The sequence below is a fragment of the Bombina bombina genome, chromosome 8, assembly GCF_027579735.1.
Source record: "Bombina bombina isolate aBomBom1 chromosome 8, aBomBom1.pri, whole genome shotgun sequence".
Lineage (NCBI taxonomy): Eukaryota > Metazoa > Chordata > Amphibia > Anura > Bombinatoridae > Bombina > Bombina bombina.
The window spans coordinates 291,145,682-291,159,791 of NC_069506.1; positions in this window are offsets into that span (position 1 = coordinate 291,145,682).

Sequence of the window (14,110 nt, forward strand, 5' to 3'; positions counted from 1 at the left end):
AGGATATAAAAGTGCATCTTTATAACGAACACTAATTACCAGGAGATAAAAGTGCATTTTTATACCAACACTAATTACCAGGAGATAAAAGTGCATATTTATACCAACACTAAATAAAAGGAGGTAAACGTGCATCTTTATACCAACACTAATTAAGAAGAGATAAAAGTGCATCTTTATACCAAGACTAATTAACAGGAGGTAGAAGTGCATCTTTTTACCAACACTAATTAACAGGAGATAAAAGTGCATCTTTATACCAACACTAATTAACAGGAGATAAACTAGCATCTTTATACTAACACTAATTAACAGGAGATAAAAGTGCATCTTTATACCAACACTAATTAAGAGGAGATAAAAGTGCATCTTTATACCAATGCTAATTACCAGGAGATAAAAGTGCATCTTTATACCAACAATAATTAAGAAGAGATAAAAGTGCATCTTTATACCAACACTAATTACCAGGAGAAAAAATTGCATCTTTATACCAACACTAATTATCAGGAAATAAAAGTGCATCTTTATACCAACACTAATGACCAGGAGATAAAAGTGCATCTTTATACCAACATTAATTAAGAAGAGATACAAGTGCATCTTTATACCAACACTAATTAAGAGGAGATAAAAGTGCATCTTTATACCAATGCTAATTACCAGGAGATAAAAGTGCATCTTTATACCAACACTAATGACCAGGAGATAAAAGTGCATCTTTATACCAACACTAATTACCAGGAGATAAAAGTGCATCTTTATACCAAAACTAATTATCAGGAGATAAAAGTGCCTCTTTATACCAACACTAATGACCAGGAGATAAAAGTGCATCTTTATACCAACATTAATTAAGAAGAGATACAAGTGCATCTTTATACCAACACTAATTAAGAGGAGATAAAAGTGCATCTTTATACCAACACTAATTACCAGGAGATAAAAGTGCATCTTTATACCAACACTAATTAAGAGGAGATAAAAGTGCATCTTTATACCAACACTAATTAAGAGGAGTTAAAAGTGCATCTTTATACCAACGTTAACTACTAGGAGATAACAGTGCATCGTTATACCAACACTAATTAAGAGTAGATAAAAGTGCATCTTTATAGCAACACTAATTAAAAGGAGATAAAAGTGCATCTTTATAGCAACACTAATTAAAAGGAGATAAAAGGGCATCTTTATACCAACACTAATTACCAGGAGATAAAAGTGTATCTTTCTACCAAAATTAATTAACAGGAGATGAAAGTGTATCATTAAACCAAAACTAATTAAGAGGACATAAAATTACATCTTTATTTCAACATAACTTTCCAGTTGGTATAAATATCAACTTTCATCTCCTTTTAAGAGTGCATCTTTATACCACACTAATTAACGGCAGATAAAAGTGCATCTTTATACCAACACTAAATAATAGGAGATAAAAGTGCACCTTTATACCAACACTAATTAATAGGGAAAAAATGTATCTTTATTTCAACACTAATTACCAGGAGATAAAAGTGCATCTTTATACCAAAACTAATTAAGAGGAGATAAAAGGGCATCTTTATAGCAACACTAATAAACAGATTAAATTGCATCTTTATAACAACACTAATTAAAAGGAGATAAAAGTGCATCTTTATACCAACACTTATTAAAAGGATATAAAAGTGCATCTTTATACCAACACTAATTACCAGGAGACAAAAGTGAATCTTTATACCAAAACTAATTAACAGAAGATAAAAGTGTATCATTATACGAAAACTAATTAAAAGGAGATTAAAGTGTATCATTATACCAAAACTAATTAACAGGCGATAAAAGTGTATCATTATACCAAAACAAATTAAGAGGAGATAAAATTGCATCTTTATTTCAATACTAATTAATAGGATATAAAAGTGCATCTTTATAACGAACACTAATTACCAGGAGATAAAAGTGCATTTTTATACCAACACTAATTACCAGGAGATAAAAGTGCATATTTATACCAACACTAAATAAAAGGAGGTAAACGTGCATCTTTATACCAACACTAATTAAGAAGAGATAAAAGTGCATCTTTATACCAAGACTAATTAACAGGAGGTAGAAGTGCATCTTTTTACCAACACTAATTAACAGAAGATAAAAGTGCATCTTTATACCAACACTAATTAACAGGAGATAAACTAGCATCTTTATACTAACACTAATTAACAGGAGATAAAAGTGCATCTTTATACCAACACTAATTAACAGGAGATAAAAGTGCATCTTTATACCAACACTAATTAACAGGAGAAAAAAGTGCATCTTTACAACAATATTAATTAAAATGAGATACAAGTGACTCTTTACAACAACACTAATTAACAGGAGATAAAAGCACATCTTTATTTCAACACTAATTAACAGGAGATAAAAGTGCATCTTTATAACAACACTAATTACCAGGAGATAAAAGTGCCTCTTTATACCAACACTAATTAACAGGAGATAAAAGTGCCTCTTTACAACAACACTAATTAACAGGAGATAAAAGTGTATCTTTATACCAACACTAATTAACAGGAGATAAAAGTACATCTTTATACCAATACTAATTAACAGTAGATAAAAGTGCTTCTTTATACTAACACTAATTAACAGAAGATTTAAGTGCATCTTTATGCCAACACTAATTACTAGGAGATAAAAGTGCATCTTTACAACAACATTAATTAATAGGAGATAAAAGTGCATATCTTCTTTTGGTACTTTTCTCTTTTTGCTTTCAAATCCTTAGTTTGTCTCTTTTTCATGATTTTGTGTAAGGTACCATGAATTGGTATGTTTATAAAAAGATATTTGAGAAAAAAATAATGGTAGATAAAGGTGAACAGTATGTTTTCAAAATATTCTATTTGAGCGTGACTTAATGTAGGCTGGTAAAGCATTTTATTTTCTTTGTTAACGGTAAATTACAAGGTAGTTGTTGGGTCTTTCTTTTTATTTTATATTTTTATGTGCTATTGTCAAGATTTACTTTATTTAGATTAACATTGTTTTATTTTTGTCTTTTACTTTATGTTCTTAAAAATTTAATAAAAAGATATTTAAAAAAAAGGTGCATGTTTATAACAACACTAATTACTAGGAGATAAAAGTGCATATTTATACCAATACTAAGGGCTCCATGTACTAAGCAGTCAGCGAGTTACCCGCAACAAATCTCGCGTCAAAACTCGCAAACTGATATGTACAAAGCCGTCAATTATGTTAAAACTCGCATCTTTAAAATTGCGAGCGTACTTATCTGCCAAACCTCGCTACCGCTCCATTTTTCACTGTAATTAGACACATTTGACCACCAACTCGCCAAAAAACGAATGTACTAAAAAATCTATTTGTCCGCTCGCTACAATTTCCGCTCCCACCTCGCTATTTTTGCCTCGCCACCTTTTAGGTGGCGGGCAAGGTACAAAACAATAGGAAAGTCAATCTAGACGCCAGTCTAGACATATATAAAAGGCAGTAATATCAGCATTGTACTTACAGCATAACTGGCGTCTAATTTGTCTCTCATTTCCATGTACATAAATTGCGCCCAATTTGTCGACTGTAATTAAAGAGTAATCTATTTAAATTTGTATTGTTAGTTGTCAATCTTTATAATTATTTTTATATTAATATTTATATATTATCAGATCCAGATGAAGCCATATCCAAATTGTAAATAAATATTACAAAAATAACGCTCTGTTATCACTCTTCAAAAAATTTTGAACAATAATAAAGTTGTTTAGATAAGTTGAACTTTTATAGGAGCAAAATTCTATTCCCGCGACTACTATGATGTTCGTGACACCTTGCATGTCACGTGTTAATAATTGGCCAGACAATTCAACTGAAAGTTAAAAGTACATCAGCTTAGTCGCGGCGAGCGAGACGTCAAATTTATCAATAATCCGCCACTGCTCGCGGCGGGCTAGACTTGTCTATTTATTGGGGGAATATTAGTACATAGCGACAGCGGACACCATTTCGCCCGCGGCGAGTAACGGCGAGTTTATCCGCGTCTACAATGACGGATGAATTGACGGCTTAGTACATGGAGCCCTAAGTAACAGTAGATAAAAGTGCATCTTTATACCAGCACTTATTAACAGGAGATAAAAGTGCATCTTTATACCAACACTAATTAAAAGGAGATAAAAGTGCATCTTTATACTAACACTAATTAACAGGAGATAAAAGGGCATATTTATACCAACACTAAAAGGGTATAAAAGTGCATCTTTATACCAACACTAATTAACAGGAGATAAAAGTGCATCTTTATACCAACACTAATTAACAGAAGGATAACAGTGCATCTTTATACCAACACTAATTACCAGGAGATAAAAGTGCATCTTCCTACAAACACTAATTAACAGGAGATAAAAGTGCATCTTTATACCAACACTAATTAACAGGAGGTAAACGTGCATCTTTATACCAACACTAATTAACAGGAGATAAAAGTGCATATTTTTACCAACACTAATTAATAGAAGAAAAAAGTGCATCTTTATACCAACACTAATTAAGATGAGATAAAAGTGCATCTTTATACCAACACTAATTATCAGGAGATAAAAGTGCATCTTTATACTAACAATAATAAACAGGAGATAAAAGTTAATCTTTATTCCAACACTAATTAACAGAAGATAAAAGTGCATCTTTTCAAAAACACTGATTAACAGGAAATAAAAGTGCATCTTTACAACAACACTAATTAACAGGAGATAAAAGTGCTTCTTTACAAAAACACTAATTTACAGAGATAAAAGTGCCTCTTTACAACAACTCTAATAAACAGGAGATAAAAGTGCATCTTTATTCCAACACTAATTAACAGGAGATAAAAGTGCCTCTTTACAACAACACTAATTAACAGGAGATAAAAGTGCTTCTTTACAACAACACTAATTAACAGGAGATACAAGTGCATCTTTATTCCAACACTAATTAACAGGATATAAAAGTGCATCTTTATACCAACACTAATTAACAGGAGATAAAAGTGCATTTTTATACCAACACTGATTACCAGGAGATAAAAGTGCATCTTTATACCAACACTAATTACCAGGAGATAAAAGTGCATCTTTATACCAACACTAATTAACAGGAGATAAAAGTGCATTTTTATACCAACACTGATTACCAGGAGATAAAAGTGCATCTTTATACCAACACTAATTAACAGGAGATAAAAGTACATCTTTATACCAATACTAATTAACAGTAGATAAAAGTGCTTCTTTATACTAACACTAATTAACAGAAGATTCAAGTGCATCTTTATGCCAACACTAATTACTAGGAGATAAAAGTGCATCTTTACAACAACATTAATTAATAGGAGATAAAAGTGCATATCTTCTTTTGGTACTTATCTCTTTTTGCTTTCAAATCCTTAGTTTGTCTCTTTTTCATGATTTTGTGTAAGGTACCATGAATTGGTATGTTTATAAAAAGATATTTGAGAAAAAAATAATGGTAGATAAAGGTGAACAGTATGTTTTCAAAATATTCTATTTGAGCGTGACTTAATGTAGGCTGGTAAAGCATTTTATTTTCTTTGTTAACGGTAAATTACAAGGTAGTTGTATCTTGATTATTTTTGGGTCTTTCTTTTTATTGTATTTTTTTTATGTGCTTTTGTCAAGATTTACTTTATTTAGATGAACATTGTTTTATTTTTGTCTTTTACTTTATGTTCTTAAAAATTTAATAAAAAGATATTTTAAAAAAAAAAGGTGCATGTTTATAACAACACTAATTACTAGGAGATAAAAGTGCATATTTATACCAATACTAAGTAACGGTAGATAAAAGTGCTTCTTTATGCTAACACTAATTAACAGAAGATTCAAGTTCATCTTTATACCAACACTAATTAAAAGGAGATAAAAGTGCATCTTTAAACCAACTCTAATTAACTGGAGATAAAAGTGCATCTTTATACCAGCACTTATTAACAGGAGATAAAAGTGCATCTTTATACCAACACTAATTAAAAGGAGATAAAAGTGCATCTTTATACTAACACTAATTAACAGGAGATAAAAGGGCATATTTATACCAACACTAAAAGGGTATAAAAGTGCATCTTTATACCAACACTAATTAACAGGAGATAAAAGTGCATCTTTATACCAACACTAATTAACAGAAGGATAACAGTGCATCTTTATACCAACACTAATTACCAGGAGATAAAAGTGCATATTCATACAAACACTAATTAACAGGAGATAAAAGTGCATCTTTATACCAACACTAATTAATAGAAGATAAAAGTGCATCTTTATAAAAACACTAATTTCCAGGAGATAAAAGTGCATCTTTATACTAACACTAATTAACAGGAGATAAACGTGCATCTTTATACCAACACTAATTAACAGGAGATAAAAGTGCATATTTTTACCAACACTAATTAATAGAAGAAAAAAGTGCATCTTTATACCAACACTAATTAAGATGAGATAAAAGTGCATCTTTATACCAACACTAATTATCAGGAGATAAAAGTGCATCTTTATACCAACACTAATTAAGATGAGATAAAAGTGCATCTTTATACCAACACTAATTATCAGGAGATAAAAGTTCATCTTTATACTAACAATAATAAACAGGAGATAAAAGTTAATCTTTATTCCAACACTAATTAACAGAAGATAAAAGTGCATCTTTTCAAAAACACTGATTAACAGGAAATAAAAGTGCATCTTTACAACAACACTAATTAACAGGAGATAAAAGTGCTTCTTTACAAAAACACTAATTTACAGAGATAAAAGTGGCTCTTTACAACAACACTAATAAACAGGAGATAAAAGTGCATCTTTATTCCAACACTAATTAACAGGAGATAAAAGTGCCTCTTTACAACAACACTAATTAACAGGAGATAAAAGTGCCTCTTTACAAAAACACTAATTTACAGAGATAAAAGTGCCTTTTCACAACAACACTAATAAACAGGAGATAAAATTGCATCTTTATACCAACACTAAATAAAAGGAGATAAAAGTGCATCTTTATAACAACACTAATTACCAGGAGATAAAAGTGCTTCTTTACAAAAACACTAATTTACAGAGATAAAAGTGGCTCTTTACAACAACACTAATAAACAGGAGATAAAAGTGCATCTTTATTCCAACACTAATTAACAGGAGATAAAAGTGCCTCTTTACAACAACACTAATTAACAGGAGATAAAAGTGCCTCTTTACAAAAACACTAATTTACAGAGATAAAAGTGCCTCTTTACAACAACACTAATAAACAGGAGATAAAATTGCATCTTTATACCAACACTAAATAAAAGGAGATAAAATTGCATCTTTATACCAACACTAAATAAAAGGAGATAAAAGTACATCTTTATACCAACACTAATTAACAGGAGATACAAGTGCATCTTTATAACAACACTAATTACCAGGAGATAAAAGTGCATCTTTATACCCACATTAATTACCAGGAGATAAAAGTGCATATTTATACCAACACTAATTAACAGGAGATAAATGAGCATAATTATATTAACACTAATTAAGAGGAGATAAAAGTGCATCTTTATACCAACACTAATTAACAAGAGACAAAACTGCATCTTCATATCAACACTAATTAACAGGAGATAAAAGTGCATCTTTATACTGACACTAATTAATAGGAGATAAAAGTGCATCTTTAAACCAACTCTAATTAACTGGAGATAAAAGTGCATCTTTATACCAGCACTTATTAACAGGAGATAAAAGTGCATCTTTATACCAACACTAATTAAAAGGAGATAAAAGTGCATCTTTATACTAACACTAATTAACAGGAGATAAAAGGGCATATTTATACCAACACTAAAAGGGTATAAAAGTGCATCTTTATACCAACACTAATTATCAGGAGATAAAAGTGCATCTTTATACCAACACTAATTAAGATGAGATAAAAGTGCATCTTTATACCAACACTAATTATCAGGAGATAAAAGTGCATCTTTATACTAACAATAATAAACAGGAGATAAAAGTTAATCTTTATTCCAACACTAATTAACAGAAGATAAAAGTGCATCTTTTCAAAAACACTGATTAACAGGAAATAAAAGTGCATCTTTACAACAACACTAATTAACAGGAGATAAAAGTGCTTCTTTACAAAAACACTAATTTACAGAGATAAAAGTGCCTCTTTACAACAACTCTAATAAACAGGAGATAAAAGTGCATCTTTATTCCAACACTAATTAACAGGAGATAAAAGTGCCTCTTTACAACAACACTAATTAACAGGAGATAAAAGTGCATCTTTATTCCAACACCAATTAACAGGAGATAAAAGTGCATCTTTATAACAACACTAATTACCAGGAGATAAAAGTGCCTCTTTATACCAACACTAATTAACAGGAGATAAAAGTGCTTCTTTACAACAACACTAATTAACAGGAGATACAAGTGCATCTTTATTCCAACACTAATTAACAGGATATAAAAGTGCATCTTTATACCAACACTAATTAACAGGAGATAAAAGTGCATTTTTATACCAACACTGATTACCAGGAGATAAAAGTGCATCTTTATACCAACACTAATTAACAGGAGATAAAAGTACATCTTTATACCAATACTAATTAACAGTAGATAAAAGTGCTTCTTTATAACAACACTAATTACCAGGAGATAAAAGTGCCTCTTTATACCAACACTAATTAACAGGAGATAAAAGTGCTTCTTTACAACAACACTAATTAACAGGAGATACAAGTGCATCTTTATTCCAACACTAATTACCAGGAGATAAAAGTGCCTCTTTATACCAACACTAATTAACAGGAGATAAAAGTGCTTCTTTACAACAACACTAATTAACAGGAGATACAAGTGCATCTTTATTCCAACACTAATTAACAGGATATAAAAGTGCATCTTTATACCAACACTAATTAACAGGAGATAAAAGTGCATTTTTATACCAACACTGATTACCAGGAGATAAAAGTGCATCTTTATACCAACACTAATTAACAGGAGATAAAAGTACATCTTTATACCAATACTAATTAACAGTAGATAAAAGTGCTTCTTTATACTAACACTAATTAACAGAAGATTCAAGTGCATCTTTATGCCAACACTAATTACTAGGAGATAAAAGTGCATCTTTACAACAACATTAATTAATAGGAGATAAAAGTGCATATCTTCTTTTGGTACTTTTCTCTTTTTGCTTTCAAATCCTTAGTTTGTCTCTTTTTCATGATTTTGTGTAAGGTATCATGAATTGGTATGTTTATAAAAAGATATTTGAGAAAAAAATAATGGTAGATAAAGGTGAACAGTATGTTTTCAAAATATTCTATTTGAGCGTGACTTAATGTAGGCTGGTAAAGCATTTTATTTTCTTTGTTAACGGTAAATTACAGGGTAGTTGTATCTTGATTATTTTTGGGTCTTTCTTTTTATTGTATTTTTTTTTATGTGCTATTGTCAAGATTTACTTTATTTAGATGAACATTGTTTTATTTTTGTCTTTTACTTTATGTTCTTAAAAATGTAATAAAAAGATATTTAAAAAAAAAAAAGGTGCATGTTTATAACAACACTAATTACTAGGAGATAAAAGTGCATATTTATACCAATACTAAGTAACGGTAGATAAAAGTGCCTCTTTACAACAACACTAATAAACAGGAGATAAAATTGCATCTTTATACCAACACTAAATAAAAGGAGATAAAATTGCATCTTTATACCAACACTAAATAAAAGGAGATAAAAGTACATCTTTATACCAACACTAATTAACAGGAGATACAAGTGCATCTTTATAACAACACTAATTACCAGGAGATAAAAGTGCATCTTTATACCCACATTAATTACCAGGAGATAAAAGTGCATATTTATACCAACACTAATTAACAGGAGATAAATGAGCATAATTATATTAACACTAATTAAGAGGAGATAAAAGTGCATCTTTATACCAACACTAATTAACAAGAGACAAAACTGCATCTTCATATCAACACTAATTAACAGGAGATAAAAGTGCATCTTTATACTGACACTAATTAATAGGAGATAAAAGTGCATCTTTAAACCAACTCTAATTAACTGGAGATAAAAGTGCATCTTTATACCAGCACTTATTAACAGGAGATAAAAGTGCATCTTTATACCAACACTAATTAAAAGGAGATAAAAGTGTATCTTTATACTAACACTAATTAACAGGAGATAAAAGGGCATATTTATACCAACACTAAAAGGGTATAAAAGTGCATCTTTATACCAACACTAATTATCAGGAGATAAAAGTGCATCTTTATACCAACACTAATTAAGATGAGATAAAAGTGCATCTTTATACCAACACTAATTATCAGGAGATAAAAGTGCATCTTTATACTAACAATAATAAACAGGAGATAAAAGTTAATCTTTATTCCAACACTAATTAACAGAAGATAAAAGTGCATCTTTTCAAAAACACTGATTAACAGGAAATAAAAGTGCATCTTTACAACAACACTAATTAACAGGAGATAAAAGTGCTTCTTTACAAAAACACTAATTTACAGAGATAAAAGTGCCTCTTTACAACAACTCTAATAAACAGGAGATAAAAGTGCATCTTTATTCCAACACTAATTAACAGGAGATAAAAGTGCCTCTTTACAACAACACTAATTAACAGGAAATAAAAGTGCATCTTTATTCCAACACCAATTAACAGGAGATAAAAGTGCATCTTTATAACAACACTAATTACCAGGAGATAAAAGTGCCTCTTTATACCAACACTAATTAACAGGAGATAAAAGTGCCTCTTTACAACAACACTAATTAACAGGAGATACAAGTGCATCTTTATTCCAACACTAATTAACAGGATATAAAAGTGCATCTTTATACCAACACTAATTAACAGGAGATAAAAGTGCATTTTTATACCAACACTGATTACCAGGAGATAAAAGTGCATCTTTATACCAACACTAATTAACAGGAGATAAAAGTACATCTTTATACCAATACTAATTAACAGTAGATAAAAGTGCTTCTTTATACTAACACTAATTAACAGAAGATTCAAGTGCATCTTTATGCCAACACTAATTACTAGGAGATAAAAGTGCATCTTTACAACAACATTAATTAATAGGAGATAAAAGTGCATATCTTCTTTTGGTACTTTTCTCTTTTTGCTTTCAAATCCTTAGTTTGTCTCTTTTTCATGATTTTGTGTAAGGTATCATGAATTGGTATGTTTATAAAAAGATATTTGAGAAAAAAATAATGGTAGATAAAGGTGAACAGTATGTTTTCAAAATATTCTATTTGAGCGTGACTTAATGTAGGCTGGTAAAGCATTTTATTTTCTTTGTTAACGGTAAATTACAGGGTAGTTGTATCTTGATTATTTTTGGGTCTTTCTTTTTATTGTATTTTTTTTTATGTGCTATTGTCAAGATTTACTTTATTTAGATGAACATTGTTTTATTTTTGTCTTTTACTTTATGTTCTTAAAAATTTAATAAAAAGATATTTAAAAAAAAAAAAAGGTGCATGTTTATAACAACACTAATTACTAGGAGATAAAAGTGCATATTTATACCAATACTAAGTAACGGTAGATAAAAGTGCTTCTTTATGCTAACACTAATTAACAGAAGATTCAAGTGCATCTTTATACCAACACTAATTAAAAGGAGATAAAAGTGCATCTTTAAACCAACTCTAATTAACTGGAGATAAAAGTGCATCTTTATACCAGCACTTATTAACAGGAGATAAAAGTGCATCTTTATACCAACACTAATTAAAAGGAGATAAAAGTGCATCTTTATACTAACACTAATTAACAGGAGATAAAAGGGCATATTTATACCAACACTAAAAGGGTATAAAAGTGCATCTTTATACCAACACTAATTAACAGGAGATAAAAGTGCATCTTTATACCAACACTAATTAACAGAAGGATAACAGTGCATCTTTATACCAACACTAATTACCAGGAGATAAAAGTGCATCTTCATACAAACTCTAATTAACTGGAGATAAAAGTGCATCTTTATGCCAGCACTTATTAACAGGAGATAAAAGTGCATCTTTAAACCAACTCTAATTAACTGGAGATAAAAGTGCATCTTTATACCAGCACTTATTAACAGGAGATAAAAGTGCTTCTTTATACCAACACTAATTAAAAGGAGATAAAAGTGCATCTTTATACTAACACTAATTAACAGGAGATAAAAGGGCATATTTATACCAACACTAAAAGGGTATAAAAGTGCATCTTTATACCAACACTAATTAACAGGAGATAAAAGTGCATCTTTATACCAACACTAATTAACAGAAGGATAACAGTGCATCTTTATACCAACACTAATTACCAGGAGATAAAAGTGCATCTTCATACAAACACTAATTAACAGGAGATAAAAGTGCATCTTTATACCAACACTAATTAATAGAAGATAAAAGTGCATCTTTATAAAAACACTAATTTCCAGGAGATAAAAGTGCATCTTTATACTAACACTAATTAACAGGAGATAAACGTGCATCTTTATACCAACACTAATTAACAGGAGATAAAAGTGCATATTTTTACCAACACTAATTAATAGAAGAAAAAAGTGCATCTTTATACCAACACTAATTAAGATGAGATAAAAGTGCATCTTTATACCAACACTAATTATCAGGAGATAAAAGTGCATCTTTATACCAACACTAATTAAGATGAGATAAAAGTGCATCTTTATACCAACACTAATTATCAGGAGATAAAAGTGCATCTTTATACTAACAATAATAAACAGGAGATAAAAGTTAATCTTTATTCCAACACTAATTAACAGAAGATAAAAGTGCATCTTTTCAAAAACACTGATTAACAGAAAATAAAAGTGCATCTTTACAACAACACTAATTAACAGGAGATAAAAGTGCTTCTTTACAAAAACACTAATTTACAGAGATAAAAGTGGCTCTTTACAACAACACTAATAAACAGGAGATAAAAGTGCATCTTTATTCCAACACTAATTAACAGGAGATAAAAGTGCCTCTTTACAACAACACTAATTAACAGGAGATAAAAGTGCCTCTTTACAACAACACTAATAAACAGGAGATAAAAGTGCATCTTTATACCAACACTAAATAAAAGGAGATAAAAGTGCATCTTTATAACAACCCTAATTACCAGGAGATAAAAGTACATCTTTATACCAACACTAATTAACAGGAGATACAAGTGCATCTTTATAACAACACTAATTACCAGGAGATAAAAGTGCATCTTTATACCCACATTAATTACCAGGAGATAAAAGTGCATATTTATACCAACACTAATTAACAGGAGATAAATGAGCATAATTATATTAACACTAATTACCAGGAGATAAAAGTGCATCTTTATACCAACACTAATTAACAGGAGACAAAACTGCATCTTCATATCAACACTAATTAACAGGAGATAAAAGTGCATCTTTATACTGACACTAATTAATAGGAGATAAAAGTGCATATTTAAACCAACTCTAATTAACTGGAGATAAAAGTGCATCTTTATACCAGCACTTATTAACAGGAGATAAAAGTGCATCTTTATACCAACACTAATTAAAAGGAGATAAAAGTGCATCTTTATACTAACAATAATTAACAGGAGATAAAAGGGCATATTTATACCAACACTAAAAGGGTATAAAAGTGCATCTTTATACCAACACTAATTAACAGGAGATAAAAGTGCATCTTTATACCAACACTAATTAACAGAAAGATAACAGTGCATCTTTATAAAAAAAAAACTAATTTCCAGGAGATAAAAGTGCATCTTTATACTAACACTAATTAACAGGAGGTAAACGTGCATCTTTATACCAACACTAATTAACAGGAGATAAAAGTGCATATTTTTACCAACACTAATTAATAGAAGAAAAAAGTGCATCTTTATACCAACACTAATTAAGATGAGATAAAAGTGCATCTTTATACCAACACTAATTAAGATGAGATAAAAGTGCATCTTT